Source organism: Primulina tabacum, chromosome 12 (genome assembly GCF_025594145.1).
Source record: "Primulina tabacum isolate GXHZ01 chromosome 12, ASM2559414v2, whole genome shotgun sequence".
Lineage (NCBI taxonomy): Eukaryota > Viridiplantae > Streptophyta > Magnoliopsida > Lamiales > Gesneriaceae > Primulina > Primulina tabacum.
In genome coordinates, this window is record NC_134561.1 from 11097701 (window position 1) to 11107700 (window position 10000).

A 10000-nucleotide genomic window follows, 5' to 3' on the forward strand; every position below is an offset into this window, starting at 1 on the left:
CTACACGTTGATATAAAGTTTTCGCAATTTGACGGATGTTGTAAAATAGCCTATTATTTGATGTTAAATTAATTAGGGGGTATTTGATGGTAGTATTGTGAATTAAATACACCACAATATTAAATTATTGAGCGATAATAATTTATAATCGATTTTTATATTTTGTTGAATTAATTGTTGTTGGGCTATTTGATGTTATATATTGAGGCTGTTATGATTATATTGATACGGTGACAATGATCTGATAATTGTTGTTGAATTATTTAGATACATCACAAGCCTCGGGATCAAAGAAATAACCAGACTATATATATACCCGATTATCAGGTACGTGTTGACGTACGAGCATATGTTGTTACTGATTAGTATTGATGAATTCTATTGTGTTGAACGACGATAAATCACTGGATTTGGGTGATTTGGTATTATATTTGTTGTTTATTATTGTTGATGTTGTTGGTTATCGTTGTTGGGAGACGTCTCGTTGATGTTGTCACGTTGATGTTGTTCGTTCAACGATATTGCTGTCGCCGGTGTTGGGGTGCGACGTATCGTTGATGTTGTTATTCGTTCGACGATATTGCTGTCGCCGGTGTTGGGGTGCGACGTATCGTCGATGTTGTTGTTCGTTCGACGATATTGCTGTCGCCGATGTTGGGGTGCGACGTATCGTCGATGTTGTTGCATTGTGATGTTGTTGAGGTTGTTGTTGGCTGATTGTCCAGAAACGACAAAGGGGGTATTTCTATTAGGTTTTCAGTTATATTTTATGTTGTTAATATAACTGTTATGTATTACGATGATGATTGTTGTATATGCTCACCCTTTGAGGGCTCTTTCTGTTGGGCAGGTTACAGGACTATGCATGAGACAGGGTAGTGGTGAAGGACTAGGTGTGTCTAGTCAAACAGTCTTGTAGTTTATAGTAGATAGAGACAATATAGCTTATTGTCTTATTTGAGTTGTATGTGTGTATTTATTAAATTGTTTATTCTACACCGACGTAGATAGTGTGGTGATTGCACTATTTTGTCGTATATGCATTATATTATTACGTCGTGGAAAAGAAAAAAATTTATGCATATGACGTCACATGTTGCATGATTACGTGGCGAGGTTTGGGGCTCCACATTTTGTGGTATCAGAGCATATATTAGATGTCTGGGATGGTTAGGAGTTGGGTTTGTGATGAGGGAGTCTGATGACGATATTATCTGCGTGTGTCTGTGCATTTGACTTGTTATTGATGATTTCTCGATATGATTGATTGTTCTTTAGTTGCGTGTACTTTCGTGCGAAAGGTGTGATGATGATTACTGGATTGTAATTGTTAAATGTTATGATTAACAATTTGATTTCCAGTGATGGCAGCTAGAGAACAGGTACATCCACACGAGGAAACAGACGAGGTTGACAGTGGATTTGAATAGATAAATCCATTGCCACCTCCTCCTATGGGACAGGCACCAGCAGATCAGCCTTTATTGCCTGGTGAGGTAACTTTGGCTCAGTTCAGTAGTTATCTTCCGCCGAGATTTGATAGTTCTGAGACCAGTGAGCGAGCAGAGGAGTGGATTGAGAGAATAGAGCAGATATTTGTGACTGCACCGTGTGCTAGATCTGCTTGGTTACGATTGGCTACATTTCAGCTTTCGCGGAATGTACTATTGTGGTGGCAGACGACCGAGACCGGATTGAGAGCTCAGGGCCGTACTGTTGATTGGGATGTGTTTCGGTCTCATTTTCTTGATAAATATTTTTCTATAGCAGCCAGACAAAAGAAAGAGAAAGAATTTGAGGATTTGATACAGGGTAGTATGTCTGTTGCTGAGTATGAGACTCGATATTCTGCATTGTTGAAATATGTGCCACATATTGCTACGAATGTTCATGCTAAGATGAGGCATTTCTTGAAAGGGTTGAAGTTAGAGTTATTTGATCGTGTGCAATCAAAGAACCCGGTATCATTTGAGGATGCAGTGACGAGGGCTGAGATGGCTGAGTTAGTTATGCAGGAGTATGGGGCTCAAGGACGATTATCAGAGCCGACTAGGGAGTCATTGCGACCTCAGGGACAGTCTTTTAAATATCAGAATGGTTCATCTTCTTCTTCAACATCATCTGGGAAGCGTCTATTTGATTCACAACGTGTTGACAGTCGTGGGGGCAGTTCTCAGTCTTTTCAGGGGCAGAGAAGAGAGTCTAGAGCAGTGAGATGTTATCGTTGTGGGGGACCTCATCTGATCAGAGAGTGTACATAGACCGAGATCACCTGTTTTGAGTGTGGCGGTGTTGGTCATCTGGCGAGACAGTGTCCTAGTCGTGAGGGACATCGAGAGCCTATGAGTGCTAGAGGTAGATCCTCAGAGAGAGGAGGACGACAGCCTCAGCAGTTTACACCACGACCTTCTGGAGGACAGCCACGTATGCAGGGAGCTGGTCCGCCTCAGGCACAGGTGTATGCTTTGACACGAGAGCAGACAGAGGAGGCACGAGAGGAGATGATAGCGGGTATGTGTTATTTATGTTCTTATCCTTCTTATATTCTTGTTGATAATGGTGCCTCGCATACTTTTATATCGAAGAGGTTTGTGGTTGAGCATCATATGCGCTCGTCTCCATTGTCTATGCCTCTTTTTGTTTCGACACCTTCTGGAGTTGATATATCAGTTGTATCTATGATATCAGATGGTATTATTTCTTATGAGGGCTATGAGCTGAGATCTGATATGATTATTCTAGAGATGATAGATTTTGATTTTATTGTGGGAATTAATGTGCTGAGAAGATATTGTGCGACAGTTGATTGTTATCAGCGGGTGGTATATTTTTTTACAGATGAGAAAGAGCGTTGGACATTTTATGGGAAGGGTTCTCGTCCCCGTGTTCTGTTGGTATCTGCCATCTGGATGTCTCGGTTATTGGAGCATGGGCATGAGGGTTATCTTATTTATGCTGTAGATGTGACAGAAAAGAAGAAGGAGGTGGGAATAGAGGAGATACCTATAGTTGCTGAGTTTGCCGATGTATTTCCTGATGTGATTCCAGGCTTCCCACCAGCCCGTGAGGTGGAGTTTTGGATTATGTTGATGCCAGGTACTTTCCCTATTTCTCGTACTCCTTACAGAATGGCACCAGCAGAGTTGAGAGAGTTGAAAGCCCAGTAGCAGGACTTGCTGGACAAGGGATACATTCGCCCAAGTGTATCGCCTTGGGGTGCACCAGTCATATTTGTGATAAAGAAAGATTGAACTATGCGGCTTTGTATCGACTATCGACAGCTGTATAAGGTAACGATTAAGGATAAATATCCCCTCCCTCGTATTGATGATTTTTTTGATCAGTTACAGGGAACCTCAGTATATTCGAAGATTGATTTGAGGTTAGGATATCATCAGATACGAGTTAGAAACGAGGATATACAGAAGACAGCATTCAGGACCAGATATGGGCATTACGAGTTTTTAGTTATGCCGTTTGGATTGACGAATGCTCCAGCTGTGTTAATGAGTTTGATGAATAGGGTATTTCAGCCTTATCTCGATCGATTTGTTATTGTGTTTATTGATGATATATTGATATATTCCAGGAGTGAGGCTGAGCATGCAGGGCACTTGCGTTCAGTGTTACAGGTGTTGCGAGATAGACAGTTGTATGCAAAACTCAGTAAGTGTGAGTTTTTGTTGGATCGAGTGGTCTTCTTGGGTCATGTTATATCGAGAGATGGGATTTCTGTTGATCCAACGAAGGTCGAAGCCGTGTTACAGTGGTCTGCACCTACATCTGTACCTGAGATTCGTAGTTTCTTGGGTTTAGCAGGTTATTATCGTCGATTTATCGAGGAATTTTTAAAGATTGCTAAGCCTTTGACACAGTTGACTCAGAAAGGTGTGCGATTTCAGTGGTCTGAAGCATGTGAGAGGAGTTTTCAGGAGTTGAAGCACCGACTGACGACTGCACCGGTGTTATCAATTCCTACAGAAAATGAGAGGTTTGTTGTTTATACTGATGCATCATTACATGGTTTGGGATGTGTTTTGATGCAGGATCGACATGTTGTGGCATATGCCTCGAGACAGCTGAAACCACACGAAACAAGGTACCCTGTGCATGACTTGGAGTTGGCAGCCATTATCTTTGCCTTTAAGATATGACGACACTATTTATATGGTACCTCGTTTACGATTTATACTGATCATAAGAGCTTGAGATTTCTGTTTACACAGGCCGAGTTGAATACGAGACAGAGACGATGGCTAGATTTGCTGAAGGATTACGATTGTGAGATTGAATATCATCCTGGTCAAGCCAATCTTACACCTGATGCACTGAGCCGTAAAGTGATTTGTACTGCAGAGGATGTGAGTCGTTTATCAGCTATGATGATGTCTTGTTGTTCCTTGGGATATGATTTTGATATCTCGACGACTCCTATCCAGGTATCTACCTTATTAGCTGAACCTGATATATATGGTTGTATTCGTGATGCACAGATGACAGACGAGAGAGTTCAGCGATGGAGGGAGTTAGTTTCTCAGAAAAAAGATACTCGTTTTAGAGTGGCTGATGATGGCAGTTTGAGGATGAATGATAGATGGGTAGTTCTTGATATATCTTAGTTGCGCCAGGGCCTGTTGCGGCGTGCACATTGTAGCCGATATTCTATCCACCCTGGTGGCAAGAAGATGTATAAGGATCTACGCTCTCAGTTTTGGTGGAAGGGAATGAAACGTGATGTGATTGATTTTGTACGTCGATGTCTTAATTGTCAACAGATCAAAGCTGAGAGGAGAAGGCCGGGAGGTGACTTGAGGAGTTTAGAAGTGCCGACTTGGAAATTGGAGCACATAACGATGGATTTTGTGACTCATTTGCCAAGAAGAACTGGAACTATTGATGCTATTTGGGTGATTGTTGATCGATTGACGAAAGTTGCACATTTTATACCCTATAGCATGAGTAGTACGTACTTGACTTTAATGCCCTAGATTGTATGTAAATAAAATGAAAAGATGAGGTGTTGCTTGAAGAAGGGACCGCACCCGCGCCTAGAGAAGCACCGCACCCGCGGTGCATGGACAGAAAGTTAACTATTTTTACAGTAGGGTCACCGCACCCGCGGTCCAAGAAGGAGTGCACCCGCGGTTGATAGACAGAGAGTTGGAAAGTATTTACAGAAATGACACCGCACCCGCGGTGCAAACGTAACCGCACCCGCGGTAATGTCACCGCACCCGCGGTCTTATATGTACCGCACCCGCGGTCGTCGAATTTCAGAAAATGAAAGGCATGTCGTGGGCATAGCGCACCCGCGGTGAAGAGTGACCGCACCCGCGGTGCTGCTTGCGAGAAAGCCACCCTTAATTCTTAGGAAGACACATGGCATATATATATACACTTGGGCTGAGTCATTCTTTCTTCAGACTTCCTGGAGAAAATCGAGAGCCATTCCAAAAGAAGTGAAAGGTTTCTTTCATTTAGACTTGAAGTTGTGCAAAAGATACTCATCCAAACTTCAATACAAGCATAAATTTGTATTCCTTGTATCAAGAGCTATCTAAGGATGTAAGTTTGGTTAAATTTCAGCATGATTCAGATTCCATATGTTGAAAGAATTATAATATGATAGTTATATCGTGTTCTTGACATATTGAACATAGTATATACACAACCGGATAGAAGAACGGACGTTGTATGCTATTGTAACTATTTTCCAGCATGTTTAGAGTTAACTTGTGCAGATTTTGAGTATTATCATATACCTATGATGATGATTATGAGTTGAGACCTATGAATTATTGATATATGTTGAGAGTTGGACGACCGGTATCGCAAGATTACGTCGTTATGCCATTAAATTGTACCGAGATTGAATATTGATCCGTATGTGTACTGAATTGAGTTAGAGATTGATAGAATGCGTCTTGAATATGTCGTTTCAAATTGATATTGATAGATTCGACAACGAGACTTCGACTGCTACGAACGACAAGAAGGTATAATGCATGTTTTGTTTGGGGAAGACACAACTCAAATAAGATTCAATTTGAGTTTCCCAACAAAACCACATACTAGATTAGTTGTGTGTCTTTTGACATGATTATGATTGGTTTATGGATTGTATTCAAATATTTTGATATGATTATGCATTTATTGATTTATATTCATGCATTTGAGATAGGAGAGTCATTGGCAGATTTGCCAAACTTCTAGACGTTCGGTGTATCGACGCATAGGAGCAGACATCCTCCGATTGTAGACATTCGATACAGACATGACCGAAGTCTAGGAATAAGACGTACAGTTACCCCGATTGGGAGGGTAGGTGACAGACAATGACGTCTTATTCACACCGGGATCCCTAGAGTAGAGTCGATTCGAGTCAAGACATGATTTGATTTGAGTTGCATGTTTAGATAGATCGGTTTCATAGACTATGGAGCCATTGTTATTGCTTTCATGCATGATTTATGATTTCATATCAGCATGTATACATGTTTTATACAGGGATTTGTTCTCACCGGAGTTTCCGGCTGTCGTTATGTCTGTATGTGTGCATAACAACAGGTGGGGCAGGATCAGGGTCACGACAGAGATGAGAGATCGAGATAGCGTGGTGACTTCGGGCGCAGCAGATTACTAGTGGTTTCTTTTACTAGACATGTACCATATTTTGATTTTGGTTGGGATTGAACACTAGTTTGTATGAATGTATTAAAACAAGACAAGTAACGATGTTTATTGAAATAAAATAAAGAACTATCTCGTGCTTGAGTTATAAACATTTGATTTACTGTTAAAAGCAAAATTTTGACCCGTATTCTTGAACGAGGATCCGATTAATCCCGAAAAGAATTGAGTTAGAGCCCGGGTCCCCACATTGACGATGGCACAGTTGTATATACGAGAGATTGTATGGTTGCATGGGATTCCAGTGTCTATTCTTTCTGATAGAGATCCTCGATTTACTTCTCATTTTTGGGAAGGATTGCAGACTGCGATGGGGACAGAGTTGAGATTGAGTACGGCTTATCATCCCCAGACAGATGGTCAGACTGATCATACTATTCATACGCTGGAGGATATGTTGCGTGCTTATGTTATGGATTTTAAATCTGTTTGGCAGTCATCTATTCCAAGGGTAGAGTTTGCGTATAACAATAGTTATCAGAGTAGTATTCAGATGGCTCCATTTGAGGCATTGTACGGGAGACGTTGTAGATCTCCATTATACTGGGATGATGTTGATCGAGCTGCAGTTACCGGTCCTGATATGATTCATGAGATGGCACAGAAAGTAAAGTTGATACAGCAACGATTGAAAGCAGCTCAAGATAGACAAGCCGCATATGCCAGTAAAAGACGAAGAGCCTTAAAGATTCAGCAGGGCGATCGAGTATTTTTGAAAGTTTCTCTTTTTCGTGGCACAGTGCGATTTGGCATGAAAGGAAAGTTGGCACCGAGGTATGTTGGCCCGTATGAGATATTGCAGCGGATAGGCACTTTGGCTTACCGATTGGCTCTACCTCCATCTTTATCTGGTATTCATGATGTGTTTCATGTGTCGATGTTGCGAAAGTATGAGCCGGATCCTTCACATGTGTTAGATATTTCTGAGGTTCAGTTAGATCCTGATGTGTCTTATGTTGAGAGACCAGTTTGTATTTTGGATCGATCTGAACGAAAACTTCGTAGTAAGCTTATACCGATGGTGAAGGTTCAGTGGGAACATAGAGGTGTCGAAGAGGCCACTTGGGAGACAGAGCGGCATATGAGGGAGCTCTACCCCTACTTATTCTGATGGTATGACATATCTTTATTTATGCATGTTATTACTGTTGTTGATTAATTTCGGGGTCGAAATTCATTTAAGGGGGGTAGAAATGTAATGCCTGAAGTAAATATTACAAGTTGTTGATTTAGTAATTTGAGATTACTAAATAATTTATTAATTTTAAAGAGGAAAATATGACATATGTTGGTCATATAAAGTCCAAATGATTTGAAATTTGGATATAACGTAGAAAACTCAAAGATATACAAGTTTCATGTTTTGAGTTTTGGAAATTTTTATCGTTTGACTGGTCCAATTGGATATCATCAATTCCACCGCAAGAACAGAAGGCAACAAAGACGCGAGGTGAGAGGGAAAGAAAGTTCTGATTTCTCTTTTTAATTGTTGCGACTTATCGGTTTATACAATCGACGAACCGACTTCAGTTATGAGATCGTTGACACAAGGTTTTCGATTTTAGGTATAAATTTTATAGTTTTGATGATGTTTGAAATTCGTCGATTTCTGGAATAAATCCGATAAATTGTTAAATCATACAGAAACTGAAGATTGTTGAATAGTGTATGATCTTAACGAAGTAGAGAAGATTATTGTGTTGTTAATTTGAACTATTCCTAAATTATTATTATTAGGGATTTTTAATCGTTGAATTGAAATTGGTGAGTTGTTCGTCAGCTGTTATTAATTCTGATTATATATTCGGAGTCTACGAAGTATAGGCTACACGTTGATATAAAGTTTTCGCAATTTGACGGATGTTGTGAAATAGCCTATTTTTTGATGTTAAATTAATTATGGGGTATTTGATGGTAGTATTGTGAATTAAATACACCAAAATATTAAATTATTGAGCGATAATAATTTATAATCGAGTTTTATATTTTGTTGAATTAATTGTTGTTGGGTTATTTGATGTTATATATTGAGGCTGTTATGATTATGTTGATACGGTGACAATGATCTGATAATTGTTGTTGAATTATTTAGATACATAACAAGCCTCGGGATCAAAGAAATAGCCAGATTATTTATATACTCGATTATCAGGTTCTTGTTGACGTACGAGCATATGTTGTTATTGTTTAGTATTGATGAATACTATTGTTTTGAACGACGATAAATCACTGAATTTGGGTGATTTGGTATTATATTTGTTGTTTATTATTGTTGATTTTGTTGGTTATCGTTGTTGGGAGACGTCTCGTTGATGTTGTCACATTGATGTTGTTCGTTCAACGATATTGCTGTCGCCGGTGTTGGGGTGCGACGTATCGTTGATGTTGTTATTCGTTCGGCGATATTGCTGTCGTCGGTGTTGGGGTGCGACGTATCGTCGATGTTGTTGTTCGTTTGACGATATTGCTGTCGCCGGTGTTGGGGTGCGACGTATCGTCGATGTTGTTGCATTGTGATGTTGTTGAGGTTTTGTTGGCTGATTGTCCAGAAACGGCAAAGTGGGTATTTCTATTATGATTTAAGTTATATTTTATGTTGTTAATATAACTATTATGTATTACGATGATGATTGTTGTATATGCTCACCCTTTGAGGGCAGTTTCTGTTGGGCAGGTTACAGGACTATGCGTGAGACAGGATAGTGGTGAAGGACTAGGTGTGTCTAGTCAAACAGTCTTGTAGGTTATAGTAGATAGAGACAGTGTAGCTTATTGTCTTATTTGAGTTGTATGTGTGTACTTATTATACTGTTTCTGCTACACTAACGTAGATAGTGTGGTGATTGCACTATTTTGTCGTATATGCATTATATTATTACGTCGGCGAGGTTTGTGGCGCCACAATTTTAGGCTCCCGAGCATCAACGCATCCTACACCAAGGGACTTCGATGGATTGCTTAGGTGCGAAACGATCATGGCGAGAAATCGAGCACATCCACCCGCTCCACGACGCAAGTAACTTTCTCAGCAAGGCCCCGAACCCTTGACTTAACCAACCCGAATGCCAAGGGGAAGCCTTGCCGAAGATCCGATGGCCTCATTACTTATCGAGAGTCCAGCTAGTTCGAGGCCAAGCACCGGCACAAGCAAGAGATATGTCAAGAATCAATCTTCCGCATGACTCGCAACCCACAATTTTAACCGACCGATGCTGGGTTGACGAGCATTACCGAATTTCCAAGCGGACTTCTCGCTCAATGCGCGCGCAAACACTTGGTCTCAAGAGTGCGGGGCACGCTACATCGAAGG

At 40.6% G+C, this 10000-nt stretch overlaps 1 long non-coding RNA gene across 1 annotated transcript; it reads left to right on the forward strand.

Annotated features, from left to right (window-relative positions):
* The first annotated feature begins 7428 nt into the window (after positions 1 to 7428).
* On the forward strand, positions 7429 to 9452 carry LOC142521490 (uncharacterized). Its single transcript, XR_012814208.1, has 3 exons — positions 7429 to 7803; positions 8783 to 8842; positions 9365 to 9452. It is a non-coding gene; the product is annotated as an uncharacterized LOC142521490 (long non-coding RNA).
* Positions 9453 to 10000: the final 548 nt, after the last annotated feature.